The sequence below is a fragment of the Pongo abelii genome, chromosome 9 (genome assembly GCF_028885655.2).
Source record: "Pongo abelii isolate AG06213 chromosome 9, NHGRI_mPonAbe1-v2.0_pri, whole genome shotgun sequence".
Classification (NCBI taxonomy): domain Eukaryota; kingdom Metazoa; phylum Chordata; class Mammalia; order Primates; family Hominidae; genus Pongo; species Pongo abelii.
The window spans coordinates 125,044,495-125,071,480 of NC_071994.2; the positions used below are offsets into that span (position 1 = coordinate 125,044,495).

The window sequence follows — 26,986 nt, forward strand, 5'->3', positions numbered from 1 at the left end:
AATGCCTTTGGGAGGCCGAGGCAGGCGGATCATGCGGTCAGGAGATCGAGACCATCTTGGCTAACACAGTGAAACCCTGTCTCTACTAAAAATAGAAAAAATTAGGCTGGTCATGGTGGCTCACACCTGTAATCCCAGCACTTTGGGAGGCTGAGGCGGGTGGATCACGAGGGTCAGGAGATCGAGACCACAGTGAAACCCCGTCTCTACTAAAAATACAAAAAATATTAGCCGGGCGCAGTGGCGGGCGCCTGTAGTCCCAGCTACTCGGGAGGCTGAGGCGGGAGAATGGCGTGAACCCGGGAGGCGGAGCTTGCAGTGAGCCGAGATCGCGCCACTGCACTCCAGCCTGGGCGACAGAGCAAGACTCCGTCTTAAAAAAAAAAAAAAAAAAAAAAAAATTAGCGGAGCGTCTGTAGTCCCAGCTACTTCGGAAGCTGAGGCAGGAGAATGGTGTGAACCCAGGAGGCGGAGCTTGCAGTGAGCTGAGATCTCGCCACCGCAGTCAGCCTGGGCAATAAATCGAGACTCCGTCTCAGCAAAAAAAAAAAAAAAAAAAAGAAAGAAAGAAAAAAGAAATTGCAACTTTTCATCCATGAAACCAACTCTTAGTCAATTAGTCAATTTATAGGGATGAAATGGGTTTTAGATGTAAAACACAATAACATTATTTTAAAGCAGAGGATTAGCAGGACAGAGATTTTGAATGGCTTGCCCACTATTTAGTACCCAAATTATGATCAGAACCTAGTTTTCCAGTCTATTACTTAATTCACAGTACCTGCTGATTTTCTACTTCACAAAGACAGTGTGGAACACTTTATAGATTAAAACAAAAATATTGAAAAACAGTGTGTTAATTATTCTTTTAAAAGGCTGGAAGATGTATAATAGACAGGTAGTAGAGTGGTTAAACTTGAGCTTTGATAGGCTGGGTTCATGCTACTTCCTAGCTATATAACCTCAAGTAAGTTTTAAAATCTCTTTAAGCTTTTTTTTTTTTCTTTTCTGTGAAATGGTGATAATGAGTGTATCTATCTCAGGGTTATGAGATTTAAGTGAGACAATACATGCAAAATGCCAAGCACAGAGCCTGGTATGTATCATCTCATTCAACATGTTGGCCATTATTTTGTGTGCATGCACAATATGATGACTTAGGACACTTAGGACACCTTGGTTGCTCTATGCAATTGTTGAACTGCATGCAGACCAGTCTTTTCTCCTTTTAATTTTCTGGCCTGTAATTGCTCCACACTGGCTTCAGCACTTGTTGGGTGTCCTTTCTTAACAAATTAGTGATGATTGGACAATGAATAGAAAAGGTGAGTGATGGCTTAAGATATTTAATTATAAAATAAAGACTTGGTACCTTAGAATTGAAGTGACCCTTGGAGGTTATGTAGCTCAATAGTCCTCGAAACGTCTTCTGTATATTACTTCAAGATAAAACAAGAGACAAACAATAACAACAAAAAGAACCCGTCTGAATATCTTAGGTCTCCTCCCTCAATTTATTTTGATCTTATTTATGTCACAGCTAATATTTACTGAGCACATCCCTTGTACCAGGCATTGTATTATATGGTCTATGGGTGTGATCTCAGTTAATGCTCACAATAACCTTGTAAAGTTGTGCTATTTTCATCCCATTTTAAAGATATGCACACTAAGGTTCAGAGAAATTAGCAATTTGCCTTTGGACACAAGAACACCATGATTTGAAGCTAGCTCTATTTGACTTCAAATTCTATGCTCTGAACCACTTTCCACACAAAGAACAAACCTTGAATCATCTTTTCTGGATCATATATATGTTTATTTGCCCAAATATTCCTGTTCTTGATAAATTCAGACAGATGAGATTTGCACTAAGGCAAATTTAAGGTGATCTCTCATCCAATGCCGTAAATGCTACACTTCCTTTTACCTGTGAAAAAATAGCCAGAACTTTGGCTTAGAGCATATCATTGAGTTAAACAAAACAAAACCTAACAAAAATATACCTGACTAGCTGCAGACACCACTGGTGCCCACATTCCCTACCCAAGGGCCTGAGGACTTGCCTGCCTGACTTGCTGTTGCCATTACTGGCACCACATATCCCACCTGGGGTTCAAAGACTGGTCCACTAGTGGAAAGCCATCACCACTTCTGGTGCCCCCACATGCCACCTAAGGGCCTGACGACTAGCCTACTTGGTGCACCTCTCCCCAGAAAAGCCACATTATAAGCTCCACAAACAACCACAGCCTAAGCCACTCAGGAACTCAAGGACACTGCTGATGTTGATTACAGCAGAAATGATCATTTGGTGACTACACTACAATGCCCACCCAGAACCAAAGCCAAAGCACCCTACCCAACTGACATTATAAATACATCTATAGGAAAACAGTTTTCTTTATGAAGCCACTCTATAAACTTGGAAGAAGAAGAAAACTGCACCAGATGCACAGATATTAATATAAGGACACAAGAAACATGAAAAAGCAAGGAAACATGAACACTTCCAAAGGAACACAATAATTCTCCATTAACAAACCCCCAGAGAAAAGAACATTTATGAAATGTCTGAAAATAAATTCAAATAATGATCTTAAGAAAGCTCAGTGAGATATAAGAGAACACAGATAAACAATACAAAGAAATCAGGAAAACAATTCATGATCTGAATTAGAAATTCAATAAGAAGATATGTATGGAAAAGAGCCAATCAGAAATCCTGCAACTGAAAAATTCAATCAAGAACTTCAAAATTAGACTAGATCAAACAGAAGAAATAATTTTTGTAGTTGAAGATAGTTAATCATAAAAAAAAGAAAAAGTAAAAAGAATGAAGAAAACCTTTGTAAAATGTGAAACACTATCAAGCAAACAAACTTTCCAATGTTTGGAATTTCAGAAGGAGAAGATATGGAAAAATGTATAGAAAACCTATTTAATAAAATAATAACCAAAAGCTTCTCAAATCTTGGAAGAGATATACACATCCACATAGAGGAAGCTGAAAGATTCCCAAATAGATTCAACCTTAAAAGGTACTCTGTGAGGCACATTATTGTCAAACTGTTGTAACTGAAACACAAAGTGAGAATGATAAAAACAGAAGGAGAAAAGCAACAAGTCATGTATAAAGGAATCCCCATCAGACAATCGGTGGACTTCTCAGCAGAAACCTTACAGGCCAGGAGAAAATGAAATGATATATTCAAAGTGCTGAAAGAAAAGAACAGCCAGCCAAGGATATTATCCACAGCAAAACTATTCTTCAGAAATGAAGGAGAAATAAAGCCTTTCCCAGGGAAACAAAAGCTAAGGAAATTAATCACCACTAGATTGGCACTATAGGAAATGCTTTAGGGAGTCCTATGTTTGGAAATGAAAGGACAATTTCCATGATCATGAAAACACACTAAAATATAAAGCTTGCTGGAAAAGCAAATGAAAGAGAAAAAGATATCAAACATCATCACTATACAAAAAGCCACCAAATTGCAAGATAAACAATAACAGAGGATGAAAGGAACAAAAGATGTACAAAACAACCACAGAAATTAACAAAAATGACAAGAACAATTCCTTACCTATCAATAACAACCTTGAATGTAAACAGTTTAAATTATCCAATTAAAAAATATAGACTGGCTGGATGGATTAAAAAAACCCACAAGACTCAACTATATGCTGCCTTATAAGAAACTCACTTCACCTGTAAAGACACGCATAGACTGAAAGTGAAAAGACGAAAAAATACATTACATGCAAACAAAAACCAATAGCATATAGGAATAACTAGACTTATGTCAGACCAAATAGACTTCAAGTCAAAAAACATGAAAAGAGAAAAAGAAGGTAATTATATAATGACAAAGAGATCAATTCAGCAAGAGCCTAGAACAATTGCAAATACATATGCATCAAATACTAGAGCACCAGATATATAAAGCAAATATTATTAGAACAAAAGAGACAGACTTTTACAACAATAACTGAGGACTTCAACTCCACTTTTAGCATTGGACAGATCATTTAGACAGAAAATTAACAAAGAAACATCAGACTTAAACTGCACTATAGACCAAATAGACCTAACAGACAAATCTTAGAACATTTCATCCACCAGCTGCAGAACACACATTCTTCTCATCATCACATGGAACATTCTCCAAGATAGCCCACATGTTAGGCCCAAAAACTAGTCTCAAAAAATATTTAAAAATTGACATGATATCAAGCATCTACTCAGATTGCAATGGAATAAGTCAGAAATCATTAACAAGAGGAGTTTTAGACATTTTGGAATACATGAAAATTAAATAATATGCTCCTAAATGAACATTGGGTCAATGAAGAAATTAAAGGAAATAAAAAACTTTCTTGAAACAAATAAAAATTTAAACACAATGTACCAAAACCTATGGGATACAACAAAAGTGGCACTAAGAGGGAAGCTTATAGAGATAAATGCCTACATCAAAAAAAGTAGAAAGACTTTAAATACATGGCCTAATAAGTCACCTCAAAGAACTAGAAAAGCAAGAATAAGCAAATCCAAAATTAGCAAAGGGAAATAAATAGTAAAGGTCAGAGGAAAACTAAACAAATAGAAACTAAAAAAAAATCAACATTTTGGTTTTTAAAAAAGATAAATAAAACCCACAGACTGTTAACTAGACTAAAAGGAAACAAAAGAGGGAAGACCCAAATAAATAAAATCAGAAACAAAGAGACAACTGATATCACATAAATGCAAAGGATCATTAGATACTATTATGAACAACTATATACTAACAAATGCAAAAACCTAGAGGAAATGGCCAATATCCTGTACACATATTATCTACCTAGATTGAACAGGAAGAAATAGAAAACCTGAACAAATCAATAATTAATAAAAAGGTTGAATCAGTAATAAAAAGCCTCCCAAAGCCCAGGACCAGATTACTTTACTGCTGAACTCTACCAAACTTTTAAAGAAGGACTAACACCAATTCTTTTCAAACTGTTCCAAAATATTAAACCAGAAGAAATCCTTTCTAATTCATTCTATGAGACAAGCCTTGCCCTAATACCAAAATCAGTGAAAAATGCAACAAAAAGGAAAACTACAGACCAATATTCTTGATGAACATATATTCAAAAATTTTCAACAAAATCCAAGCAAATCGAATCCACCAATATATGAAAAAGATAATACAGCATACTCAAATGGGATTTATCCAGGAATGCAAGAATGGTTCAATATATACAAATCAATGAATGTGATATACCACATTAACAGAATAAAGGACAAAAACCGTATAACAAAATTAGTAGACACAGAAAAAATATTTGATAAAATTCAATACCTTTTACTGATAAAAACTCAACAAACTGAATATAGAAGGAACATATCTAAAAATACTGAAGGCCATATATGACAAACCCACAGGTAACATCATACTAAATGGGGAGAAATTGAAAGCTTTTTCTCTAAGATATGGAACAAAACAAGGGTTCTACTCTCAGCACTCTTATTCAACACAGTACTTGAAGTCTTAGCTGAAGCAATTAGGCAAGAGGAAGAAATAATGGACATTCAAAATGAAAAGGAAGTCCTTGTTTGCAGATGACATGGTCTTATATTTGGGAAAACCTAAAGATTTCACAAACTCTTAGATCTGATAAACGAATTCAGTAAAATTTCAGAATACAAAATGAACATACAGAAATCAGTAGCACCTCTGTACAATAATAGCAAACTATCTGAAGAAGAAATCTAGAAAGAAATCCTATTTATAGTAGCCACAAAAATACCTAGAAATAAATTTAACCAAAGGAGTGAAAGATTTCTAAAATGAAAAGTATAAAACACTGACAAAAGAAATAGAAAAGGATAAACAAAAAAGAAAGCTATCCCATGTTCATAGACTGGAATAATTAATATTGTTAAAATGTCTATACTACCCAAAGTGATTTACAGATTCAATGTAATCTCTATTAAAATTTCAGTGAGCTTCTTCACAGAAATAGAAAAAAGTCCTAAATTTTGTAAGGAATCACAAAAAATCTTGAACAGCCAAAGTAATCTTGAGCAAAAAGAACACAATTGGAGACATCACACTAACTTCAAAATGTACCACAAAGCTACAGTGACCAAAACAGTATGGTACTAGCTTAAAAACAGACATATTAGACCAATAGAACAGAATAGAGAACCCAGAAATAAATCCACACATTTACAGCCAACTCATTTTTGACACCAAGGCACCAAGAACATACTTTGGAGGAAGGGACAGTCTCTTCAATAAATGTTGCTGGAAAAACTGGATATCCAAATGCAGAGGAAAAAAAACCAGGCTTTTATCTTGCATTGTTTTAAAAAATCAAATGAAAATGAATTAAAAATTTAAATTTGAGACCCAAAACTATAAAACTACTAAAAGAAAATATTGGGGAAACACTTCAGGACGTTGGTCTGGGCAAAGTTTTTTGGGTAAGACCTCGAAAGCATAGGCAAGAAAAGCAAAAATAGATAAATGGGATTACATCAAGCTAAAATGTTTCTGCACAGTGAAAGAAACAACAGAATAAAGAGACAGCTTACAGAATGAGAGGAAATATTTGCAAACTGCCCGTCTGACAAGGGATTAATAACTAAAAGTATCTAAGAATCTCAAAGACTCAATAGCAAAAAGCCAAATAATCTGATTTAAAAATGGGCAAATGATTTGAATAGACATTTCTCAAAAAAGACACAAATGACTGACAGGTATATGAAAAAAAGATCAACATCTCTAATCATCAGGTAAGTGCAAATTGAAACCACTATGCAGTATCATCTCACCCCAGTTAAAATGACTTTTATCAAAACCAAAAAATAACATGCTGGTGAGGATGCAGAGAAAGGGATACTCTAATACACTGTTGCTAAAAAGGAAATTAGTACAGCCATTATGAAAAACAGTATGGAGATTCCTCAGAAAACAAAAAATAGAACCACCATATGATCCAGCAATCCTACTGATGGGTACATATTCAAAAGAAAGGAAATCAGTGTATCAAAGAGATATCTGCATGCCCATGTTTTTTGCAGCACTATTCACAATAACCATGATGTGGAATAAACCTAAATGTCCATCAAAGGATGAATGGATAAAGAAAATGTGGTTTTATACACAATGAAATATTACTCAGCCATAAAAAGGATGAAATCTTGTCATTTGCAGCAACACAGACGAGCCTGGAGGACATTACATTAAGTGAAATAAGGCAGGCACAGAAAGATTAATAACATGTGTTCTCTCTTACATATGGAAGTTACGAAAGTTGATCACATGAAGGTAGAGAGTAGAATGCTGGTTATTAAAGGGTAGGAAGGATTGGAGGAAGGGAAGGTTGATGAGAGGCTGGTTAATGTATATAAAAATACAGTTAGAAAGAATAAGTTTTGTGTTTGATAGCACAGTAGCATGACTGTAATTATCAATCACTTATTGTATATTTCAAAATAGCTGGAAGATTTGGAATATTCTTAAAAGAAATAAATTATAAATGTTTGAGGTGATGAATATCCTAATAACCCTGATATGATCATTACACAGTCTATGCATGTATCAAAATATCACACGTACCTCATAAATATGTACAATTATCATATATCAGTAAAAACCCAGGAACATAAATCTGCCTTTTTACTATACTTTTACATTCTTCATATTTTCTTCCTTGACTCAAGGATGGTGATGCCAAAACATTTGGAGACAAACTCAAAGAAAAAATGGTGTCAGTTATTTGGATTTTTCTAATTCTCCAAATATTTGACCTCACGTAGCCCAAACACCGAGATAATTAACCAAAGCTGCTTCTGCAAGCATGGCAACCAAATTGCTACTAAGCCATTTCAGCCAAACCAGTCAGCCCTGGCTCCAGGACAACTGTGATTTTTTGACCCTTGCCAATTCCATCACTGTGTGGTTGAAACAAGAGGGCCCATCTGCCTGATTGAGTCCACTCCACCTTGGAAGAAGCCTTATTTCTCTCTTTTAGGTTATGTCCTGCTGTTCTGTCTATAGGCACAATCTGAATTTTAATATTTTCATATGGAGTTTGGGTGAAATGATCAATGGGCAGCCCGTCTTGTCTGGGCTTTTTGCGAATCCCACCCTTTGGAATGCTGCACAGGTCTGTCCCTCCTCCCCATGGAGGTATTCAAACATTCTATTTTCCAGACTCTGGCCTAAGATATAAAACCTTTCTCTCACATTCCACTTAAGGCCCATTTTTCCATGCTATGAAAATTGTTTAATCCTCTTCTACGAAGTACCCTTTGCCGCCTTGCCTTTGTCTGCCATAGTAACATTGCCTGCTACCATGTTAAGAGTAATATAGATTTCTTTAACGTTGTGTCAAGAGAAATCTTAACACAGTCCCTTTTCTTTTCTTTGTAATATCTATCCTTGACATTAGGGTGAAGATATTTTTCTCTTAAAACAACTGAAAATTCTCTGCACTTTTGTTCTGCCTGGATTTGAGTACCCTGTCATTTCTTTGTGGTCCTCAGTTTTATTTTTGCTCTGTGTCACTGGAAATGATGGTATCTCACTCAGTAGTGTCTGCGATGAAGCTCTCATGAGCCATTGTATCCTTCTTCCAGCCAACCGCAGAAGAAACTCAAATTCTTCTGACACTGTTGCATTTGGAGATCCTTGCAGCAGTCAAGCTCACTGGATTTTTGCAATGTTCCTTCTCCATGCTTTTACCAACAAAGCTTCGTGTTCCCCTTGTTCTGCATTTTACTTCATCTGGACAGGGATCTTGTGGCTTTTGTGCCCCAGCTTAACATTGCTCTGTATCTGTTCAATTCTCCCAAATAACTTGCAACCAGCTTAGTCTTTCCTAAATAGCCCTTCTGGCTCCAGCAACCTGGGTTCAGCAGTTCCTTTTGGCCTAGCTGTTCTTGCTTCCCATGAGTTTATAGGATGGACCCATGGTTCCATGGAAGGGGAATTAGCTGGACTGGTAAATATCTGTGTGACATTGGACAAGTTATGGCACCTCTGTGGGGCTTTGTTTCTTCCTTCTAAACACATGGACTGGATTAAATTATCTTTAAGGGGCCTTCCCTGCTGGTGAGACATGCTGTGAAATGTTGGGGCCTTTCAAAAGCTCTGGAATGTACTGCTCATGGGAAAATTAGTTGAATCAGTCTATGGCAGTCCCTGATGATAACAATTGCAACAACCTTGATTTCTGGACAAGCGAACTAATTGTTTTCTTCAATGTTCTTGCTAATGCTACCTTAAGATAGATTGAAAGAGTTAACCCATTTTATTTACTATCTTTTCCAACCATTTCATATTGATTGGTCCATCTCAAACTAATGAATATGAGCTTTTTAAAAAAACAAGCCATTCATTCTTTAACTCATTTGATCACCAAAACACTATGATAGACACTATCTACATCCTTGAAAAATTTATACTGCAGCTCACTTAATTTTATTGACTGTAGTCTGTTTAAAAAGAGGGTCGATTTTTGCCTGCATTTGCCATGTTTGCTTTCAAAGCAGTCCTTTACCTCCTTGTGTTACTTTAGGAAGCAAACATTTTTAAAACACAGCCAAACTTATACAAGGTTCATTCAATTTGGGGTAATTCTCTCAGTCAGGTTGGCTCTAGGTTCCTATGAAGTTGGTGTGATTCAGTTCACTAGAATCAATACTAGGGTTTCACTTGGAGACATTGGCCTCACTAGAATTTCAATGAATACCCTTTGAGAATGTGTTACTTTTTATTATTGATATCACAAAAAAATTGGCTAACTAAATGTGTGATTCTGACAGTAAGGAAAATAAGATATTTTCCTTTTGGGTAGAGTTTTCTTAGGCTTCTTTGTGAGCAGAGAAGGGAATTCAGTAGAAAACATGAAAATGGCAATGTCATTATCAATACTATTTAAGATGCTGTGATTCGGTAGCGGAGGAATAAAATGCTTCAGACTTGCCTGCAGTGCTAGATAATGAATTACCCAATTATTCGGACAGATGTCTGACCTATGATTCTATATACATCACCTGATTGAAAAGACATACTTCTCTCTTTGCATAAAGGATAGCTACTTAGTATGGTAACTTACATGGTCTTGTGGAATTCGAGAGCCAGAAGTGGCTTTTATGAGCCAATAGCACATTTTTAGAGGAGGTAACTTTGAAGAAAATGTTCCAAACAAGAGGTGAAATGGAAAAGATAGTCTGAAAGATATCAGGTGAAAATTACTCCTTGCCTAAGTGGAGAATAATAATATAACCATAAGATAATTATAATCTACTTGGAGCATAAAGCAAAGCTAAGCCCCACATGGTTCTCCTTTCATTTCATCCCTACTCTGTGCTTACCTTGTCTTCTTTTCAGGCTAGGATTTCTTCACTCCAACCACGCACACCCACAGCTAACTTTACTAATTCCTGCCTCTGAGCCTTCATCCCAATCTTCTCTCAACAGCTGGAACGTTCCCCTTGTTTCTAGCCATGACTCCATAAACCACCCTGTCCTAAAAAACTGTGCAGGATTCCCCTTCAAACAGTTGCTTTATTTTCATTTTTAGGCATTCTTCACAGACATTTGTCTCATCTTGCCCACTGGTCTTTAAATTATTGGAGAGACAGAATTGTCGCTCCTCTTTTATCTTTCCTTACCACATTTTGTCCTATCTCTTCTGCTTTTGGAGACGTGAGTTGGCAATATTTTTGATAGAAAAATAGTCTTCTGACCAGAGCAGTTTAGTTTCAGCAAGATATAATCCTAGGCTACTCAATGCCTTACAATGCCTGCCTGTGGAGAGTAAAAGACATTTTGGGGTGACATTTGATCCCTCCCATATACTTGAAATACAAAGAAGCCTAAATGTCAACCAAGTTTTAGGTTACTTACAGACAAGCTTTCCACTTCAGTGATTTCAGAAATTGAGTGGATTGTTCTTTGTCTCATAAACAATACATTTTTAAGATGCTGATGGCCTCAGCTCTGGCTTGTGGCCAGCTTCAGGAAGTGTGGTTCACAAGCCATCAAGGCCTGTGCATACTCCGCATTCCTTGGGTAATGCAATTCTGGACCAAAATCGATTCCAGAAGTCTGATCTTCCGAGAGGAGGCAATGCTCTGAGCTGATTGAACAGCCCCCTCCAGCTCCTCCTGCCCACTGCCTCAATCGGCCTGGAAGGGTTAAGCAACCAATCAAAAAGCTAAGCGAGCAGTTTGGTGAGACCAAAGTTGCAGGGATCTGAACAAGTAGATGAGCTTGGCAGCTTGTGTTTGAAGAATTTGTTTCATGTTTTGGATAAAGTCTGGGAATTTATCCTTCAAAATTCCTTAGATTTAGTAACATGTCAATGCACTGTGTTAATGCAAGGAGTTTTCATTCTCTTTTTCTTTTCTCTTCTTTTTTTTTTTAAGGTTAAAAGCCGCCTTCCTTTTTAAGTATGCGTAATCCATCCAAATCCTGCCTAAGAGAACAAAAGCGGTGCTGGTAATTTTCTCTTTCACAAAATGCAGAGACTTCCTCTCTGTCCTCTCCAAGTACCATTCTATGAAGTGAAGGGAAATTACACTCCTCACCATTGAAAAAGAGATTATGCAAAATGAGAAGGTAAAGCCAATCGCTGTAATACAAATACCCGCTTAATTCCTTCCATCTAGAGCCCTGTGCCTTTTCTTTCCAGATGTGGATGTATATTTGGAAGTATATCCACATCTGCCTTTAAAAAAAAATTCTATTATCTTGTATTTTTAAGGGCTCTTGCACAGTAGAATCTTCAGTAGGAACATCATGAGCTCCAGCTCTGGGCTCCACATCTTGCTAAACTCATCTCTTTTCCTTAAATATGAAACATCTCCACTGAATCACCTCACTGGGGGCTCCAAACTTCAAGGTTTATTTTTTATTTTTATTTATTATTTATTTATTAATTATTTAATTAATTTATTTATTTTTATTTTGAGACAGGCTGGAGTGCAATGGCGCCATTTCAGCTCCACTGCAACCTCTGCTTCCTGAGTTTGAGCGATTCTCCTGCCTCAGCCTCCTGAGTAGCTGAGATTACACCTGCTACTACGCCCAGCTAATTTTTGTATTTTTAGTAGAGACAGGGTTTCACCATGTTGGCCAGGCTGGTCTCGAACTCAAGACTTCAGGTAATTCGCCCACCTCGACCTCCTAAAGTGCTGGAATTACAGGTGTGAGCCACTGCGCCCTGCCAAGGTTTATTTTTTTTAGGTAGTCTTGCCCCTTCATAATTTGGGAGTTGGTTATTCAGTTCTTCTTTCTTCCCTTACATGCACACATAATGAGTTGGGATGACTTACTCTTCACTGTGACAAGGTAGAGGCCTCTTCTGTTTCCAGCCCAGACACTGGGATGGGACAGGAGCCTTTCTGTGCTCTGTGGAGCATCTTGGATTCATGTTAGGACTACAACAAGACAGGGCACCTGCAGCAAATTTTGGGTAGACCCCTCTTAGAGCTGGGGCTAATGGAAGGATGCCTGGAAATCCAAGAGTGGGGAGTTCAAATGCATTTTTTGTTGTGGAAGCTAAATTTATCTTTACTGCTTTTCTATGGTCAATATTAGGTCAATTTGCACTTCAGAGTTGGTGCCAATGTGCTAAAGGGAATGATGGGTAATAGGCAAAAGCTAGCATAGGGGTAATTATTGATCTCAGATTATTTAAAATATTGATTCCCTCATTTATGAATTAATTAATTGACAATATTGGTTGAGGTGCTGCTCTGCAACAGGCACTGTGCAAGAAGTTGAGAATAATTGTAAATTTGAATTATCCTCAAGTTTCTTATAGTGTAGATATGTTCTACACTCTATGAAATATTCTGCACAGAATGAAATATTGTGTGGCCTTTGCTGTGATGAAATATTATTTTGTTTGAGAGAACATATGAATAAAAATAAAGAGCACAAGTTTCTAAGTCTGAATGTGTTAAAATGCAGGTTCAGCTGTGATTAACCCACTAAAAACCTTCGAAAACCATGGCTTAACCAAGACATATTTATTTTTCTTTCACAAAAATAAGTCTGTAGATAGGTAGTTGAAGGCTGACATTATAGCTTTAGAAGTCAACAGAAATCTGGGCTTCTCCTACATCCTTCCATGGCTCCTAGCTTCCACCTCATGATCCAAGGTATCTTTACATTGCTCCAGCTATCACATGCTCATCTGGCCAGCAAGAAGGAGGAAGGGGGAGAAGAAAAGACAACCCCTCCCGCAAAGAACAATGGTCAGTTGTATGCTAACACCTTACTGGCCAGAAGTTTGTCACATGGTCACACTCAACTGCAAGGGAATCTGGGAAATGTAGTCTCTATTGGGACTTATATTCCTAAGGAAGAAGAGAATATAGTCCTGAGTTTGAATCCCAGCTGTGTCGTTTACTAGCTAGGCCACCTCTGGTGAATTAGTCTTGTGAATCTGAGTTTTCTTATCTCTCAAATGGAAAGATAATATCAAACTTATATGGTTATTGCAGAAGTTGAGTAATAGTGCAGCTTTATAATATCTAACACACAGCTTAACTGTACTTGCTATCTGTAGGAGCAGTTACTATTTTGACAAGATGTCATTGTGGGACAAAAAAGGGAGTGTCGTATCTCAGAATGTCAGGAAAGGATCCAGAGCAGTGATCACTGACAGCTGAAATATTAATATGTGTGATTCTATTGTAGCTCTTATTTAGTTAAAAAGCTCGTCTCAAACTAGAACTGTAACAGTTGGCACAGTTGTTTCTTATTTACTTCCCCATCTCTTATTTGGGGGCCTATTCACCAGTTCATGTCTGTTAGCTACTCAGTATCTGCCTATCTGTCCCATTCTTTTAATTCCTACAGCTATCACACTACTTCAGCCCCTTATTATCTTGTTGCTTCACTGAGGCAATAGCCTCTTAACTGGTCTACCTATCTATCTTCATTTTGTTTTTGTTTTTCCAGCCCTCTCCCCTCCCTCCACTCCCAAGAGTGATTTACTAAAATTGTAGATGCATGGTTCTTTATGGTTTGCAGAATGAAGGAGAAATGCCTCAGCATGGAGTTCAGAAATTCAACCGATTTTTCTAGCCTCATCTCCACTTGTCCCTCTACAGCCTATCATACTGGACACAATGGGTTTTATGCTGGTTTGCATTTGTTCACGGTGTTCTGAGCCTGTATTCTCCTCCCTTTCTCTACTGACCAGCTAAATCCTACTTATACCTGAAGATGAGCTAAGATGCTACCCACTTCTTGAAGATTTTCCTTTGTCTCCTTGAGTAGATTTAAATATTTATTTCTCTATATTTTCACCATGCTCAGTTTGAATTCAATTACATTCAACAAATACTTCTTGAGGGCGTTCTATATATTAGATATCGAGCATAGTCCCTGCACTGAGGGAGCTTGTAGGGGAAAAGAAATGTAAGCAGACTGTGACACAGCATGATTATACCACACCAGAAATATGTATAGATGGTAAGTAGGTAATACAGAAGAAGGACCGAATAACTGGGAAACAGGTGGGGAAGGAAGAAAAGAGAGTACAAGGAAATCTTCCCCAAGAAGATGATGTCTGTGTTGGGTTTTGAAGAAGGTACAGAAATTATTGAAACAAAAAAGCGCAAGAGGGAGAGGCTGAGAACATCTGAAACAGAAGAAATAGTTAGATAACATTTGTTAGGGAATTATAAGCAGCCCAGCATAATTTGATAGCTAACATAGTTACCATTCACAAAATGCTCACTATGTGCCAAGCACTGGGCAAAAATGCATTATATTCTTTATCTCTTTTACCTTACAGGCCCTGTGAATAAAGTTTATCTCTAGTTTATAAGTATGGACACTGAAACTGAGAATGGTTACATAATTTGCTCAAGGCCAGATGTTTAGTAAGAGATAGACATGGCATTCAAATTCAGACATATCTGGTCTCAGTGGTGCTGGGGGTGGAAAGCAGTAGAATAATGAGATGCAGGATTCGTTAGAAGTCAGATGCCAAGGCTGGGCATGGTGGCTCACTGCTGTAATCACAGCACTGTGGGAAGCCGAGGTGGGTGGATTTGCCTGATGTCAGGAGTTCGAGACCAGTCTGGCCAACATGGTGAAACCCTGTCTCTACTAAAAATACAAAAAAATTAGCCGGATGTGGTGGTGTGCACCTGTAATCCCAGCTACTCAGGAGGCTGAGGCAGGGGAATTGCTTGAACCAGGGAGGCAGAGGTTGCAGTGAGCTGAGATCGCGCCACTGCACTCCAGCCTGGGCCACAGAGCAAGACTCCATCTCAAAAAAAAAAAAAAAAAAAAAAGTCAGAAGTCAGATGCTAAACAAAGGAATGTGGACTTTATCTTTAGGCGACATGTGTTGGGAAGAGTGTAGACCCTTGGGGGAGGATGCATGATTAGATTACTCTTTTGGAGAGATGACTTTGTTGGCCATGTAGAGGATGAATTAGATCAGGTTATTCCATATTTTTATTTAATACTTCTATCATCAACACTACTTTATACTAAAGTCAATAATTTTTGCAATTACTTTTCTGGTGGATGGGGCTGTGTTTTTTTTAATCCCTCTCATGGAGTTTGTTAATTAATAAATGAAGTAATGAATTAACGTAATTTTAATTTAGAAAGTTTCTATGCATGATAAGGAGACCAAATAGCCACTTACCTGATTCTATTTGCTGAAGCCTAAAAAATGTCATGAATAAAAATAAAAAATGGTCACTAACTTTGAAGATAAGACTCATGAAGTATGAAAATACAGCCAATATGAGGGGAAAGATTGCTAAGTGAAATCTTAGCAAAAGTGGAAGTGAAAAAAGCTCTAGTGTTTAGGAAACTTGAATTTGAATTGTAGCTCTGCCATTTCTTAACTGTGTATTTGGGCAAATTCCTTCACCTCTCTGAGCTAGATTTTTCCCATCTCTACAGTTAGAGTAACTTTTGAGTGATTAAGAGAAGGCACAGAGAAGGTGGATTCTAGGTACTAATAATGTTTAATTTCTTGATTTGAACAATGGTTGTATGAGTGTGTCCATTCTGTGAAAAAAGTTATCAATTATACATTTATGTGTATATATTTCAGCATGTGTTTTTTTATTTTGAAAAGTAAATTTATGAAAGAACACAAAGTAAAGAACGTGTTTTTAACTTAACTTATTGTTTTTCCAGATTGGGTAATCAGTGGTTGTAATTATTAATCCTTAACAGAAATAAAAGTATAGATGTCATATCAAAAGACAAATATCATGAAGACTAGTCCATGAACTCTTTCGAGCAGCTACTTAATAAATTAAAAAGAAACTATAATAGAAGGACTGCTTGTCAAACATGTTTATCACTACTTCTGTGAAGCTTCACTCAAAGAACAGCAAAAAAAAAAAAAAGTGCAAATCTTTTTTGACAAAGAAAATGGGAGAGTACATAGTAGAAAATAAAAGTCAGTAATATTTGAAAGTTTATTTTTATTACTTTTGATTTTGAAATAGCTTAATATTCATGACCAGTTGCAAAAATAAGTACAGAAAGTTCCTGTGTTTCCTTTAACCAGCTTGCCCTAATGACAAAATTTTACATAGCCATAGTACCTTTTGAAAACCAGGAAACTGACATTGGTACAACACTATTACTTAAGTACAAATCTTATTTGGGTCTCACCAGTTTTTATATGCACTTCTTTTTATGGTGTATAGTTCTATGAAATTGTATCATATGTTAGATTTGGTGAATAGTCATCAGAATTAGGATACAGAAATATTCGATCACCAAAAAAAAATATTTCATGTTATACCTTACTAGTCTCTCCCTTCTGTCAGCCCCTGACAATTATTGATCTGTTCTTTCTTACTACAATTTTGTCATTTTGAGCATGTTATATAAATGGGATTGTATAATAGATAACTCTTTGATATTAACTTTAAAAAAATTCAAGTTGCTACATGTATGAGCAGTTTGTTCCTTTTTGCTGAATAGTATTCCTTGATCTGGATGTACCAGAGTTCTTTTTTTTTTTTTTCTTTTTTTGAGATGGAGTCTTGCTCTGTCACCCAGGCTGGAGTGCAGTGGTGCAATCTCGGCTCACTGCAACCTCCACCTCCCAGGTTCAAGCAATTCTCTGCCTCAGCCTCCTGAGGAGCTGGGATTACAGGCACCCACCACCACACCCGGCTATTTTTTGTATTTTTAGCAGAGACGGGGTTTCACCATCTTGGCCAGGCTGGTCTTGAACTCCTGACCTCGTGATCCACCTGCCTCGGCCTCCCAAAGTGCTGGGATTGCAGGTGTGAGCCACCGTGCCCGGCCAGATGTACCGGATCCATTCACTTGTTGAAGTGAATTTGTGTTGTTTCCAGTTGTTGCCTATTATAGTAAAGCTGCTATAAACATCTGTGTACAGGTTTTTATATTGACACAACTTTACATTTTTCTAGGCAATATATGCAGAAGTATAACTGCTGGCTCATATGATCAGTATATGTTTAATTAATAAGAAACTGCCAAACTTTTTGGTGACTATATCAGCAATGTGGGAGAAATGCAGTCACTCCACCAGCATGTGGTTATTACAAATATTTTTATCATCAGTATTAATTTCAATATTTTAACTTTAGCTATTCTAATAGATGCGTAATGATATCATATTTGGAGCTTTAATCTGCATTTCCCTAATGGCTAATAATGAACATCTTTTCATGTTTATATTTGTCATCCACATATCCATGTATCCTATTTGGTAGTGTCTGTTCAAGTTTGCCACCCATTTTTTGCGTTAGATTGTTTGCTTTTTCACTGTTGAGTTTAGAGGGTTCTTTATGTATTCTGAATACCTTTGTTATATATATAATATATATATACATTGCAAATATTGCAAATAGTTTCTTAGGATATTTCATAGAACACATATTTGTAATTTTGATAAAGCTCAATTTATTAACTTTTTTCTTTATGGATCATTCTTTGGTGTCATGTTGAAGAACTCCCTGCCTAACCTTTAACCATGAAGATTTTCTCCAATGTTTTCTTCTAAAAGTTTCAATAATCTTATGCTTTACATTTATGTACATAATTCATTTTGGGTTAATTTTTGTACAAGATGTAAAGTTTAGATTGAGGTTCATTGTTTTGCCTATCATTGTTCCAACAGCATTTGTTGAATAAACAATCCTTTCTCCATTGAAATGCTTTTGCATCTTGCCAAAAAGTAGTTGGCAATATTTGTGCAGATCTGCCGTGGGACCCTATATTGTGCTCCATTGTGCTCTGAATCATATGATCAGCATATGTTTAATTTTATAAGAAACTGCCAAACTTCTCTGGTGACTATATCAGCAATGTGTGAGAAATGCCTCTATATTGTGCCTTTACCAATACAACACTCTTGATTATTGCATCTGTATAAGTCAAAATCAGGTCATGTTATTCCTCTACCTTCACTCTTCTATTTAAAATTGTTTTGGCTATTGTAGTTTCTTTGCCTTTTTATGTAAATGTTAGCATCAGCCTGTCAATACCTGCAAGTAATCTTTCTATGATTTTGATAGAAATTGCTTTAACCCTATAGAGCAATTGAAGGAAAATCGATATCTTTACTATGTTGAATCTTCCAATCTGTCTCTTCACTAATTTAGTTTTTCTTTGACTTCCGTTTCACTGTTAAGGGAGCCCTAAACAAAAGGTTCTGTTTTTTTTTATGGACCCTAAGTTTGGGGAGAGAGTGAGGGTGGGGAGCTACTAGTAGAAAAGTACTGAGAACTGAGCTAGAATGGGGAAAAGTGTCTTCAAGATTTCTTCCCCCTTCTCCCATAAAGAGACTTCCACCATCATAGTATCACATATTAAACTAGTCTTTTATTCCTGCAATAAACCCAATTTGGTCATGGTGTACTATTATTTTTATGTATTTCTGCATTTGAGTTGCTAATATTTTGATGGGGATTTTTTTGCATCTCTGTTCAAGAAGGATATTGGCCTGCAGTTTTTGTTACTTCTTTTATAAAAAAATAACAAATTCAATTTCTCTAATTGCCTTATCTATTTTATCTTGAGTGAGTTTTGGTAGTGTGCCATTTTGAATGAATCAGTCAATTTCATTTCAAATGTCAAATTTACATATGCAGAGTAATTTGTAGTACTTTGTTATTTTTTTTTTAATGTCTGTTGGGTCTGTAGTGATATCCCCTTTTAGTTCCAGTATTGTTAACGTATCTTCTCTTTTTAGCTTTGTTGGATTTGCTGAAAGTTTTTTGACTTTACTATTTTTTTAAAGTATCTGCTTTATATTTGATGAATTTTCTGTCTTGTTATAGTTTCTTTACTGTTTTGTTTTAAATTTTATTGACTTCTGGACTTATTTTTATTATATCATTCCTTTTGCCTATTTTGAGTTTTTCTAGTTTCTTGAGGTGAAATTTTAGATTATTTATCTGCTTTTCCTTTTACAATATAAGCAGTTAGTGCTATAGATTTCCTTTTCAGAACTGTTTTAGCTGCATCCCCCATATTTTAATGTGTTATATTTTTATTTCATTTTAAATTTTAAATTTTAAATTTTAAATTTGCTTTGAGATTTTTCTGTTTGAGCCATGGATCATTTAGAAATACCTTGTTCCCTTTCCAAGTGTTCGGATTTTTCTGCTACCTTTCTTTTATTAATTTCTACTTTGATTCCATGATAGTAAGATAATATAATTTGCAAGATTGTAATTCTTTTAAATTTGTTAATGTTTGTTTTATGAACGTCCCATGAACATTTGAAAAGAATGTGTATTCTGTTGTCTTTGGTGCAATTTATAAATAATCAGTTTGATCCCATTAGTTGAAGGTATTGTTCAGTTGTTCTAGATTCATGCTAAAATTTTGTCTCATGGTTCTATCAATTACTGAGAGAGGGGTTCTGAAGTCTTCAACTATATTTGTGGATTTTTCTCTCTCTCCATTTTTCTCTGGTAGTTTTTGCTTCATACATTTTGCAGCTTTGTTTTATGGTGCATACACATTTAAGATTGTTATGTCTTCTTAGTGAATTCACCCTTTTATCATATGATGTCCTCATTGGACTCTGTTAATTTTTTTTGTTCTTTAGTCTATTAACATAGCCACTTCAGCTCTCTTTTTATTAGTATCTGCATGGTATTTTTTCCCACCCTTTTACTTTATTTTTAAATTTTTATTTATTTATTATTTTTGAGACAGGGTCTCACTCTGTTGTTCAAGCTGGAGTGCAGTGGCATGATCATGGCTCACTGTATCGCAACCTCCTGGGTTGAAGCAATCCTCCCACCTCAACCTCCTGTGTAGCTGAGACTATAATCATGTGCCACAATGCCTGGTTAATTTTTAAATTTTTTTAGACGTGTGATCTTGCTATGTTGCCCAGGCTTACTTTATTTTAATCTACTACTGTAATTATATGTGAAGTTAGTTTTTTTGTAAACAGCATGTAGTTGGATCATGTTCCCCAATGCCACTTTTTTCTTCTTTTTAATTAATCCTGTCAATCTCAATCTCTTAAATGGTACCTTTAGATGACTAACTTTTAATGAATGTACTGATATGTTGGAATTTAAATCTGCAATTTCATTTTTTGCTTTTTGTTTGTTCTATTTTCAATCTTCTGTTTCCCCTTTCCTTTCTTCTTGTAGAATAAACATATTTTAGAAATCAATTTGATCTATCTATAATTTATTTTAGTATACCTATTTCTGTATTTTTAAATAATCACCTCAGGGATTACCATACACATACATAGTCTTTTTGCAGTCTACTAGTATCAACATTTTACCATCACCACTTCAAAGAGAATTATAAATACCTTATTGCTATCAGTTCCCTTTTTCCTTTCCCCTTTACAATATAGTTATCTTAAGTATTACATTGAGAATTATAGAATATGTTATAATTTTAACATTATATGCTTATGTTTAATTAAACATAAGTAAAATTTTAAAAAATTTAAGATGTAAATATATTTATCCATATATCTACTCTTTGCATTGTCATTTGTTTTCTTCCTGATTCTCATAGTTTCCTTATATTATCATTTGTGTCTGAAAAATGTTTTTAGCAAAGCTTTTGGAATAAGTCTGCTGACAACAAATTCCCTTTAATTTTGTTCATCTGAAAATAACTTTATTTTACTTTCATTCCTGAAGGATATTTTCACTGGCTAGAATTCTGGAGTAATAGTTTTTTTTTCATTATTTGAATAATGTTTTACCACTTTCTTATGGCCGCCTTGATTTCTGACAAGAGATGCTATCATTCAAATTTTTTTTCTCTTATGGGTAGTGCATAATTTCTCTCTCTCTGCTTTCAAGATCATTTTGTCTTTAGTTTTCAAATATTTTATTATGAAGTATTTTGATATGAATTTCTTTGGGTTTATTTCGTTTGGTGTTCACTCAACTTCTTGAATCATAGGTTTATGTCTTTTACCAAATGCAGAAATTATTCAGCTATATTTCTTCGAATGTTTCTTCAGTTTCACTCTCTTTCCCTTGTCCTTTTACGACCCTGCTGACACAGATATTACATCACTATTGTATACTGATGCTCTCTCCTCCCAACTCCCTGCAAGTCATAGGCTCAGATAATTTACAGGTGAGTTCAAGGAAGAGATAACCCTTGTGTTATACAGCATACAAGGGCAGATATCTTCTCAAGTCACATTATGAGGGAAGTATAACTTTGATTCCAAAATCCAGGTATAGGTATTACCCCCCAAAATAAAATTGTCGTCCTGTTGTATTTATAAACATAAGTACATAGATTCTAAATAGATGGTAAACTAAAATAAACAATGTATTAAATAATGCATAAGTATTGTGTAGAATTTTTACTTGAAATGAAAAGGGAAAAAAATTATTGTCTCAGTAGATTCTGAAAAAAACTATGATGAAGTTTAAAACCTATTTATAATTGAAAGCTATCAAATAACAAGGAATTTTTAAAAATCCTTAACATTATATAAAAAATACATCAAGGCTAATATTCAACAGGAAAACTTTAGATGCATTTTCTCTAATGTCAGGAATAAAATGAGGATATCCACTATTATTGTTACAGCTCAACAAAGTATTGGACGTCTTGGAAGATATAAAAAACAAAAAGGATGTAAAAGGTATAGCATTAGAGAGAAAGGAGATAAAACTCTTATTATACATAGATGATAAGATTATCTACACAGAAAATATTATAAAACCAGGCTATTAGGACTAATAAGAGAGTTCCAAAAATGTTATAGTGTTCTCCTACTTAAGTGATAAATAATTACAAGAAAATAGAAACTATAATATCATTCTAAATAGCATAAAAACTTATGATTTATATAAAACTAATGGAACTCTATAGCTTCTTGTGGAAAATTTGAAAACGCAAAAAGATATAAATGAAGAGTTATCCTATATTTGAATAAGTTAATATGACAAACATAAAACTTTTCTTTCAAATTTATATTCAATGAAATTTAAAATAAAATTAATTTTTTCCTAAGTTATTTTTGAAAAAATCAACAAAATGAAAACAAAGTTAATACTTAAAATTGGAAATTTTGAATAAATAAGCCCATGGCTAAGTAAATTTCATAAAAAAGCAAAGAAATGTAACTACCATATAATCTATCAGATATGAAGACATACTGTAAGGCATAGGAATTTAAAACAAAATGTGATACTGCTGTAGAAATATAAAAATAAAACATACAGTTTAAATACCAGCCATGTATGTAGATGAATAATATATTATGGAAATGCCAACAAAATCAGTGAAGAAAATATTGATTGTAAATTGGATGGTGGAAAGACAACTGGCTCACTCTCTGCAGAAGAGTAAAGTTGGATTTTTTATTGCATGCCATTTACAAATGTGAATGGCAGATGAATTAAAGGCCCAAATGTAGAAGGTAAAACTGTAAAGCTAATAGAAAACAAAAACAAAAACAAAAAACACCACAGACTATTTTTGTGACCCTGTTAGTGAGGAAGAACTTCTTAAACAAGACCACAAAAGCACAAAACGAACTGTGGAAAATTGGTAGATTTGAGTGAAACCACTTTGGAGAACTGCCTGGCAGTTTCTTATAAAGTTAAACATGTGATTACCATATGAACCAGCAATTCCACTCCTAGGTATCTACCCCCAGTAAATTAAAACATATGTCTACACAAAAACTTGTACATAAATGTTCTTAGTGCTTTATTTTTATAAAAGTCCCAAACTGAAAACAACCCAAATGTCCATCAGCACGAGAATGGGTAAATACACTGACAAACACAACATGGATGTAGCTCCAAAACCTTATCCTAAGTAAAATATAAGCAATACAAAAGAGTACATATGGTATGATTCCATGTAAATACATTTCAAGAACATACTAAACCAACCAACTGTAATAGAAAATAGGTCAATGGTCTTGAGGCCAGGATCTATCATACTTGAAAGGGGTATAAGGGAATTGTTTGAAGAGATGAATGTGTTCTATGTCATGATTGTGTGGTGGTTACATGGGTAATTTATTTGTCAAAAATAATCAAACTGAACACTTTAAAGGTAGTGTATTTTACTGTGTGCAAATTATACCTCAAAGAAGTTGATTTGGAAAAACATTATTAAGCAAAATTTATGAATCTGACTATATCAAAGTATGTGATTGTTGTTCCCTAAAAACACCATAAATAATATCAATAGAAATGTGCCTTGGATTAGATGGGTGACAGATTGGAAGAAGATATTTCAATGTCAAAAACTGAAGAGATTAATATGTACAATAGTCAAACCATCAAAGAACTTTGTTAACAATAAAACTGAAAAACTCAATAGAAAAAGAAATGGGAATGGTAATAACTTGGAAATTCACAGAGGGGAAATTTAAGTGACCTATAAATAAATAAGGAAATGCTCAACTTCACTAGTAATTAAAAAAATAATATCAAGAGGAGAGGAGCCAAGATGGCCGAATAGGAACAGCTCCGGTCTACAGCTCCCAGCGTGAGTGATGCAGAAGATGGGTGATTTCTGCATTTCCAACTGAGGTACCAGGTTCATCTCACTGGGGAGTGCCAGACAGTAGGGGTAGGACAGTGGGTGCAGTGCACCGTGAGCGAGCCAAAGCAGGGCGAGGCATCACCTCACCTGGAAAGTGCAAGGGGTCAGGGAATTCCCTTTCCTAGTCAAAGAAAGGGGTGACAGATGGCACCTGGAAAATCGGGTCACTCCCACCCTAATACTGCGCTTTTCCAATGGGCTTAAAAAATGGCACACCAGGAGATTATATCTCGCACCTGGCTTGGAGGGTCCTATGCCCACGGAGTCTCACTCATTGCTAGCACAGCAGTCTGAGATCAAACTGCAAGGTGGCAGTGAGGCTGGGGGAGGGGTGCCCGCTATTGCCGAGTTAGTTGTTTGATTAGGTAAACAAAGCGGCCGGAAAGCTTGAACTGGGTGGAGCCCACCACAGCTCAAGGAGGCCTGCCCGCCTCTGTAGGCTCCACCTCTGGGGGCAGGACACAGACAAACAAAAAGACAGCAGTAACCTCTGCAGACGTAAATGTCCCTCTCTGACAGCCCTGAAGAGAGTAGTGGTTCTCCCAGCACGCAGCTTGAGATCTGAGAATGGGCAGACTGCCTCCTCAAGTGGCTCCCTGACCCCCGAGCAGCCGAACTGGGAGGCACCCCCCAGTAGGGGCAGACTGACACCTCACACAGCCTGGTACTCCTCTGAGAAAAAACTTCCAGAGGAACAATCAGACAGCAGCATTTGCGGTTCACCAATATCCACTGTTCTGCAGCCACAGCTGCTGATACCCAGGCAAACGGGGTCTGGAGTGGACCTCTCGCAAACTCCAACAGACTTGCAGCTGAGGGTCCTGTCTGTTAGAAGGAAAACTAACAAACAGAAAGGACATCCACACCAAAAACCCATCTGTATGTCACCATCAGCAAAGACCAAAGGTAGATAAAACCACAAAGATGGGAAAAAAACAGAGCAGAAAAACTGGAAACTCTAAAAATCAGAGCGCCTCTCCTCCTCCAAAGGAACACAGCTCCTCACCAGCAACGAAACAAAGCTGGATGGAGAATGACTTTGACGAGTTGAGAGAAGAAGGCTTCAGACGATCAAACTACTCTGAGCTACAGGAGGAAATTTGAACCAATGGCAAAGAAGTTAAAAGATTTGAAAAAAAATTAGACAAATGGATAACTAGAATAACCAATGCAGAGAAGTCCTTAAAGGACCTGAAGGAGCTGAAAACCAAGGCATAAGAGCTACGTGACAAATGCAGAAGCCTCAGTAGCCGATGCAATCAACTGGAAGAAAGGGTATCAGTGATGGAGACGAAATGAATGAAATGAAGCGAGAAGAGAAGTTTAGAGAAAAAAGAATAAAAAGAAATGAACAAAGCCTCCAAGAACTATGGGACTATGTGAAAAGACCAAATCTATGTCTGATTGGTGTACCTGAAAGTGACGGGGAGAATGGAACCAAGTTGGAAAACACTCTGCAGGATATTATCCAGGAGAACTTCCCCAATCTAGCAAGGCAGGCCAACATTCAAATTCAGGAAATACAGAGAACGCCACAAAGATACTCCTCAAGAAGAGCAACTCCAAGACACATAATTGTCAGATTCACCAAAGTTGAAATGAAGGAAAAAATGTTAAGGGCAGCCAGAGAGAAAGGTCAGGTTACCCACAAAGGGAAGCCCATCAGACTAACAGCTGATCTCTCAGCAGAAACTCTACAAGCCAGAAGAGAGTGGAGACCAATATTCAACATTCTTAAAGAAAAGAATTTTCAACCTAGAATTTCATATCCAGCCAAACTAAGCTTCACAAGTGAAGGAGAAATAAAATCCTTTATAGACAAGCAAATGCTGAGAGACTTTGTCACCACCAGGCCTGCCCTGAAAGAGCTCCTGAAGGAAGCACTAAATATAGAAAGGAACAACTGGTACCAGCCACTGCAAAAACATGCCAAATTGTAAAGACCATCAAGGCTAGGAAGAAACTGCATCAACAAGCAAAATAACCAGCTAACATCATAATGACAGGATCAAATTCACACATAACAATGTTAACTTTAAATGGGCTAAATGCTCCAGTTAAAAGACACAAACTGGCAAATTGGATAAAGAGTCAAGACCCATCAGTGTGCTGTATTCAGGAAACCCATCTCACGTGCAGAGACACACATAGGCTCAAAATAAAGAGATGGAGGAAGATCTACCGAGCAAATGGAAAACAAAAAAAGGCAGGGATTGCAATCCTAGTCTCTCATAAAACAGACTTTAAACCTACAAAGATCAAAAGAGACACAGAAGGCCATTATATAATGGTAAAGGGATCAATTCAACAAGAAGAGCTAACTATCCTAAATATATATGCACCGAATACAGGAGCATCCAGATTCATAAAGCAAGTCCTTAGTGACCTACAGAGAGACTTAAACTCCCACACAATAATAATGGGAGACTTTAACACTCCACTGTCAACATTAGACAGATCAACGAGACAGAAAGTTGACAAGGATACCCAGGAATTGAACTCAGCTCTGCACCAAGCGGACCTAATAGACATCTACAGAACTCTCCACCCCAAATCAACAGAATATACATTCTTTTCAGCACCACACCACACCTACTCCAAAGTTGACCACATAGTTGGAAGTAAAGCACTCCTCAGCAAAGGTAAAAGAACAAAAATTATAACAAACTGTCTCTCAGACCATAGTGCAATCAAACTAGAACGCAAAACTGCTCAACTACATGGAAACTGAACAACCTGCTCCTGAATGATTACTGGGTAAATAATGAAATGAAGGCAGAAATAAAGATGTTCTTTGAAACCAATGAGAACAAAGACACAACATACCAGAATCTCTGGGACACATTCAAAGCAGTGTGTAGAGGGAAATTTATAGCACTAAATGCCCACAAGAGAAAGCAGGAAAGATCTAAAATTGACACCCTAAC

The 26,986-nt window shown here is 36.3% G+C and overlaps 1 long non-coding RNA gene across 2 annotated transcripts in view; it reads left to right on the forward strand.

Moving 5' to 3' along the window:
* Positions 1 to 26,986, forward strand: part of LOC112135470 (uncharacterized) — a 261,078-nt gene that overhangs the window by 186,650 nt on the left and 47,442 nt on the right. The window contains exons 3-4 of one of the 2 annotated variants that reach the window (XR_010141753.1): positions 11,435 to 11,627; positions 11,985 to 12,172. The exons of the other annotated variant lie outside the window; for it this stretch is intronic. This is a non-coding gene — a long non-coding RNA (uncharacterized LOC112135470). The remainder of the gene's footprint in view (positions 1 to 11,434; positions 11,628 to 11,984; positions 12,173 to 26,986) is intronic. 2 annotated transcript variants of the gene reach the window in all.